Genomic DNA, 8144 nt, shown 5'->3' on the forward strand with positions numbered 1-8144 from the left:
GTACAAAGTTCGTATCGGATGGACGAAATTAGTTGAAATAGACAGTTTATGCATGGTAACACATTCCTGGTAGAACGTCATAGCAAAGTACAAAGTTCGTATCGGATGGACAAAATTAGTTGAAATAGACAGTTTTTGCATGGTAACACATTCCTGGTAGAACTACATAGCAAAGTACAAAGTTCGTATCTGATGGACAAAATTAGTTGAAATAGACAGTTTTTGCATGGTAACACACTCCTGGTAGAACTACATAGCAAAGTACAAAGTTCGTATCGGATGGACGAAATTAGTTGAAATAGACAGTTTATGCATGGTAACACATTCCTGGTAGAACGTCATAGCAAAGTACAAAGTTCGTATCGGATGGACGAAATTAGTTGAAACAGACAGTTTTTGCATGGTAACACATTCCTGGTAGAACTACATAGCAAAGTACAAAGTTCGTATCGGATGGACGAAATTAGTTGAAATAGACAGTTTATGCATGGTAACACATTCCTGGTAGAACGTCATAGCAAAGTACAAAGTTCGTATCGGATGGACAAAATTAGTTGAAATAGACAGTTTTTGCATGGTAACACATTCCTGGTAGAACTACATAGCAAAGTACAAAGTTCGTATCGGATGGACGAAATTAGTTGAAATAGACAGTTTTTGCATGGTAACACATTCCTGGTAGAACTACATAGCAAAGTACAAAGTTCGTATCGGATGGACGAAATTAGTTGAAATAGACAGTTTATGCATGGTAACACATTCCTGGTAGAACGTCATAGCAAAGTACAAAGTTCGTATCGGATGGACGAAATTAGTTTAAATAGACAGTTTTTGCATGGTAACACATTCCTGGTAGAACTACATAGCAAAGTACAAAGTTCGTATCGGATGGACGAAATTAGTTGAAATAGACAGTTTTTGCATGGTAACACATTCCTGGTAGAACTACATAGCAAAGTACAAAGTTCGTATCTGATGGACAAAATTAGTTGAAATAGACAGTTTTTGCATGGTAACACACTCCTGGTAGAACTACATAGCAAAGTACAAAGTTCGTATCGGATGGACGAAATTAGTTGAAATAGACAGTTTTTGCATGGTAACACATTCCTGGTAGAACTACATAGCAAAGTACAAAGTTCGTATCGGTTGGACGATATTAGTTGAAATAGACAGTTTATGCATGGTAACACATTCCTGGTAGAACGTCATAGCAAAGTACAAAGTTCGTATCGGATGGACAAAATTAGTTGAAATAGACAGTTTTTGCATGGTAACACATTCCTGGTAGAACTACATAGCAAAGTACAAAGTTCGTATCGGATGGACGAAATTAGTTGAAATAGACAGTTTATGCATGGTAACACATTCCTGGTAGAACTACATAGCAAAGTACAAAGTTCATATCGGATGGACGAAATTAGTTGAAACAGACAGTTTTTGCATGGTAACACATTCCTGGTAGAACTACATAGCAAAGTACAAAGTTCGTATCGGATGGACGAAATTAGTTGAAATAGACAGTTTATGCATGGTAACACATTCCTGGTAGAACTACATAGCAAAGTACAAAGTTCGTATCGGATGGACGAAATTAGTTGAAACAGACAGTTTTTGCATGGTAACACATTCCTGGTAGAACTACATAGCAAAGTACAAAGTTCGTATCGGATGGACAAAATTAGTTGAAATAGACAGTTTATGCATGGTAACACATTCCTGGTAGAACTACATAGCAAAGTACAAAGTTCGTATCGGATGGACGAAATTAGTTGAAATAGACAGTTTATGCATGGTAACACATTCCTGGTAGAACTACATAGCAAAGTACAAAGTTCATATCGGATGGACGAAATTAGTTGAAACAGACAGTTTTTGCATGGTAACACATTCCTGGTAGAACTACATAGCAAAGTACAAAGTTCGTATCGGATGGACGAAATTAGTTGAAATAGACAGTTTATGCATGGTAACACATTCCTGGTAGAACGTCATAGTAAAGTACAAAGTTCGTATCGGATGGACGAAATTAGTTGAAATAGACAGTTTTTGCATGGTAACACATTCCTGGTAGAACTACATAGCAAAGTACAAAGTTCATATCGGATGGACGAAATTAGTTGAAACAGACAGTTTTTGCATGGTAACACATTCCTGGTAGAACTACATAGCAAAGTACAAAGTTCGTATCGGATGGACGAAATTAGTTGAAATAGACAGTTTATGCATGGTAACACATTCCTGGTAGAACGTCATAGCAAAGTACAAAGTTCGTATCGGATGGACGAAATTAGTTGAAATAGACAGTTTTTGCATGGTAACACATTCCTGGTAGAACTACATAGTAAAGTACAAAGTTCGTATCGGATGGACGAAATTAGTTGAAATAGACAGTTTATGCATGGTAACACATTCCTGGTAGAACGTCATAGCAAAGTACAAAGTTCGTATCGGATGGACGAAATTAGTTGAAATAGACAGTTTTTGCATGGTAACACATTCCTGGTAGAACTACATAGCAAAGTACATAGTTCGTATCGGATGGACGAAATTAGTTGAAATAGACAGTTTTTGCATGGTAACACATTCCTGGTAGAACTACATAGCAAAGTACAAAGTTCGTATCGGATGGACGAATTTAGTTGAAATAGACAGTTTATGCATGGTAACACATTCCTGGTAGAACTACATAGCAAAGTACAAAGTTCGTATCGGATGGACGAAATTAGTTGAAATAGACAGTTTATGCATGGTAACACATTCCTGGTAGAACGTCATAGCAAAGTACAAAGTTCGTATCGGATGGACGAAATTAGTTGAAATAGACAGTTTTTGCATGGTAACACATTCCTGGTAGAACTACATAGCAAAGTACAAAGTTCGTATCGGATGGACGAATTTAGTTGAAATAGACAGTTTATGCATGGTAACACATTCCTGGTAGAACTACATAGCAAAGTACAAAGTTCGTATCGGATGGACGAAATTAGTTGAAATAGACAGTTTATGCATGGTAACACATTCCTGGTAGAACGTCATAGCAAAGTACAAAATCCGTATCGGATGGACAAAATTAGTTGAAATAGACAGTTTTTGCATGGTAACACACTCCTGGTAGAACTACATAGCAAAGTACAAAGTTCGTATCGGATGGACGAAATTAGTTGAAATAGACAGTTTATGCATGGTAACACATTCCTGGTAGAACGTCATAGCAAAGTACAAAGTTCGTATCGGATGGACAAAATTAGTTGAAATAGACAGTTTTTGCATGGTAACACATTCCTGGTAGAACTACATAGCAAAGTACAAAGTTCGTATCGGATGGACGAAATTAGTTGAAATAGACAGTTTATGCATGGTAACACATTCCTGGTAGAACTACATAGCAAAGTACAAAGTTCGTATCGGATGGACGAAATTAGTTGAAATCGACAGTTTATGCATGGTAACACATTCCTGGTAGAACGTCATAGCAAAGTACAAAGTTCGTATCGGATGGACGAAATTAGTTGAAATAGACAGTTTATGCATGGTAACACATTCCTGGTAGAACGTCATAGCAAAGTACAAAGTTCGTATCGGATGGACGAAATTAGTTGAAATAGACAGTTTTTGCATGGCAACACACTCCTGGTAGAACTACATAGCAAAGTACAAAGTTCGTATCGGATGGACAAAATTAGTTGAAATAAACAGTTTTTGCATGGTAACACACTGCTGGTAGAACTACATAGCAAAGTACAAAGTTCGTATCTGATGGACGAAATTAGTTGAAATAGACAGTTTTTGCATGGTAACACATTCCTGGTAGAACTACATAGCAAAGTACAAAGTTCGTATTGGATGGACGAAATTAGTTGAAATAGACAGTTTATGCATGGTAACACACTCCTGGTAGAACTACATAGCAAAGTACAAAGTTCGTATCGGATGGACGAAAATAGTTGAAATAGACAGTTTTTGCATGGTAACACATTCCTGGTAGAACTACATAGCAAAGTACAAAGTTCGTATCTGATGGACAAAATTAGTTGAAATAGACAGTTTTTGCATGGTAACACATTCCTGGTAGAACTACATAGCAAAGTACAAAGTTCGTATCGGATGGACAAAATTAGTTGAAATAGACAGTTTTTGCATGGTAACACATTCCTGGTAGAACTACATAGCAAAGTACAAAGTTCGTATCGGATGGACAAAATTAGTTGAAATAGACAGTTTTTGCATGGTAACACATTCCTGGTAGAACTACATAGCAAAGTACAAAGTTCGTATCGGATGGACGAAATTAGTTGAAATAGACAGTTTATGCATGGTAACACATTCCTGGTAGAACTACATAGCAAAGTACAAAGTTCGTATCGGATGGACAAAATTAGTTGAAATAGACAGTTTTTGCATGGTAACACATTCCTGGTAGAACGTCATAGCAAAGTACAAAGTTCGTATCGGATGGACAAAATTAGTTGAAATAGACAGTTTTTGCATGGTAACACATTCCTGGTAGAACGTCATAGCAAAGTACAAAGTTCGTATCGGATGGACGAATTTAGTTGAAATAGACAGTTTATGCATGGTAACACATTCCTGGTAGAACTACATAGCAAAGTACAAAGTTCGTATCGGATGGACGAATTTAGTTGAAATAGACAGTTTATGCATGGTAACACATTCCTGGTAGAACTACATAGCAAAGTACAAAGTTCGTATGGGATGGACAAAATTAGTTGAAATAGACAGTTTTTGCATGGTAACACATTCCTGGTAGAACTACATAGCAAAGTACAAAGTTCATATCGGATGGACGAAATTAGTTGAAACAGACAGTTTTTGCATGGTAACACATTCCTGGTAGAACTACATAGCAAAGTACAAAGTTCGTATCGGATGGACGAAATTAGTTGAAATAGACAGTTTATGCATGGTAACACATTCCTGGTAGAACGTCATAGCAAAGTACAAAGTTCGTATCGGATGGACAAAATTAGTTGAAATAGACAGTTTTTGCATGGTAACACATTCCTGGTAGAACTACATAGCAAAGTACAAAGTTCGTATCGGATGGACGAAATTAGTTGAAATAGACAGTTTATGCATGGTAACACATTCCTGGTAGAACGTCATAGCAAAGTACAAAGTTCGTATCGGATGGACGAATTTAGTTGAAATAGACAGTTTATGCATGGTAACACATTCCTGGTAGAACTACATAGCAAAGTACAAAGTTCGTATCGGATGGACGAAATTAGTTGAAATAGACAGTTTTTGCATGGTAACACATTCCTGGTAGAACTACATAGCAAAGTACAAAGTTCGTATCTGATGGACGAATTTAGTTGAAATAGACAGTTTATGCATGGTTACACATTCCTGGTAGAACTACATAGCAAAGTACATAGTTCGTATCGGATGGACGAAATTAGTTGAAATAGACAGTTTATGCATGGTAACACATTCCTGGTAGAACTACATAGCAAAGTACAAAGTTCGTATCGGATGGACAAAATTAGTTGAAATAGACAGTTTTTGCATGGTAACACATTCCTGGTAGAACTACATAGCAAAGTACAAAGTTCGTATCGGATGGACGAAATTAGTTGAAACAGACAGTTTTTGCATGGTAACACATTCCTGGTAGAACTACATAGCAAAGTACAAAGTTCGTATCGGATGGACGAAATTAGTTGAAATAGACAGTTTATGCATGGTAACACATTCCTGGTAGAACGTCATAGCAAAGTACAAAGTTCGTATCGGATGGACAAAATTAGTTGAAATAGACAGTTTTTGCATGGTAACACATTCCTGGTAGAACTACATAGCAAAGTACAAAGTTCGTATCGGATGGACGAAATTAGTTGAAATAGACAGTTTTTGCATGGTAACACATTCCTGGTAGAACGTCATAGCAAAGTACAAAGTTCGTATCGGATGGACGAATTTAGTTGAAATAGACAGTTTATGCATGGTTACACATTCCTGGTAGAACTACATAGCAAAGTACATAGTTCGTATCGGATGGACGAAATTAGTTGAAATAGACAGTTTATGCATGGTAACACATTCCTGGTAGAACGTCATAGCAAAGTACAAAGTTCGTATCGGATGGACGAAATTAGTTGAAATAGACAGTTTTTGCATGGTAACACATTCCTGGTAGAACTACATAGCAAAGTACAAAGTTCGTATCGGATGGACGAAATTAGTTGAAATAGACAGTTTTTGCATGGTAACACATTCCTGGTAGAACTACATAGCAAAGTACAAAGTTCGTATCTGATGGACAAAATTAGTTGAAATAGACAGTTTTTGCATGGTAACACACTCCTGGTAGAACTACATAGCAAAGTACAAAGTTCGTATCGGATGGACGAAATTAGTTGAAATAGACAGTTTTTGCATGGTAACACATTCCTGGTAGAACTACATAGCAAAGTACAAAGTTCGTATCGGTTGGACGATATTAGTTGAAATAGACAGTTTATGCATGGTAACACATTCCTGGTAGAACGTCATAGCAAAGTACAAAGTTCGTATCGGATGGACAAAATTAGTTGAAATAGACAGTTTTTGCATGGTAACACATTCCTGGTAGAACTACATAGCAAAGTACAAAGTTCGTATCGGATGGACGAATTTAGTTGAAATAGACAGTTTATGCATGGTAACACATTCCTGGTAGAACTACATAGCAAAGTACAAAGTTCGTATCGGATGGACGAAATTAGTTGAAATAGACAGTTTATGCATGGTAACACATTCCTGGTAGAACTACATAGCAAAGTACAAAGTTCATATCGGATGGACGAAATTAGTTGAAACAGACAGTTTTTGCATGGTAACACATTCCTGGTAGAACTACATAGCAAAGTACAAAGTTCGTATCGGATGGACGAAATTAGTTGAAATAGACAGTTTATGCATGGTAACACATTCCTGGTAGAACGTCATAGTAAAGTACAAAGTTCGTATCGGATGGACGAAATTAGTTGAAATAGACAGTTTTTGCATGGTAACACATTCCTGGTAGAACTACATAGCAAAGTACAAAGTTCATATCGGATGGACGAAATTAGTTGAAACAGACAGTTTTTGCATGGTAACACATTCCTGGTAGAACTACATAGCAAAGTACAAAGTTCGTATCGGATGGACGAAATTAGTTGAAATAGACAGTTTATGCATGGTAACACATTCCTGGTAGAACGTCATAGCAAAGTACAAAGTTCGTATCGGATGGACGAAATTAGTTGAAATAGACAGTTTTTGCATGGTAACACATTCCTGGTAGAACTACATAGCAAAGTACAAAGTTCGTATCGGATGGACGAAATTAGTTGAAATAGACAGTTTATGCATGGTAACACATTCCTGGTAGAACGTCATAGCAAAGTACAAAGTTCGTATCGGATGGACGAAATTAGTTGAAATAGACAGTTTTTGCATGGTAACACATTCCTGGTAGAACTACATAGCAAAGTACATAGTTCGTATCGGATGGACGAAATTAGTTGAAATAGACAGTTTTTGCATGGTAACACATTCCTGGTAGAACTACATAGCAAAGTACAAAGTTCGTATCGGATGGACGAATTTAGTTGAAATAGACAGTTTATGCATGGTAACACATTCCTGGTAGAACTACATAGCAAAGTACAAAGTTCGTATCGGATGGACGAAATTAGTTGAAATAGACAGTTTATGCATGGTAACACATTCCTGGTAGAACGTCATAGCAAAGTACAAAGTTCGTATCGGATGGACGAAATTAGTTGAAATAGACAGTTTATGCATGGTTACACATTCCTGGTAGAACTACATAGCAAAGTACAAAGTTCGTATCGGATGGACGAATTTAGTTGAAATAGACAGTTTATGCATGGTAACACATTCCTGGTAGAACTACATAGCAAAGTACAAAGTTCGTATCGGATGGACGAAATTAGTTGAAATAGACAGTTTATGCATGGTAACACATTCCTGGTAGAACGTCATAGCAAAGTACAAAATCCGTATCGGATGGACAAAATTAGTTGAAATAGACAGTTTTTGCATGGTAACACACTCCTGGTAGAACTACATAGCAAAGTACAAAGTTCGTATCGGATGGACGAAATTAGTTGAAATAGACAGTTTATGCA

This window comes from Anopheles moucheti, unplaced genomic scaffold (assembly GCF_943734755.1).
Source record: "Anopheles moucheti unplaced genomic scaffold, idAnoMoucSN_F20_07 putative_Y_36, whole genome shotgun sequence".
Lineage (NCBI taxonomy): Eukaryota > Metazoa > Arthropoda > Insecta > Diptera > Culicidae > Anopheles > Anopheles moucheti.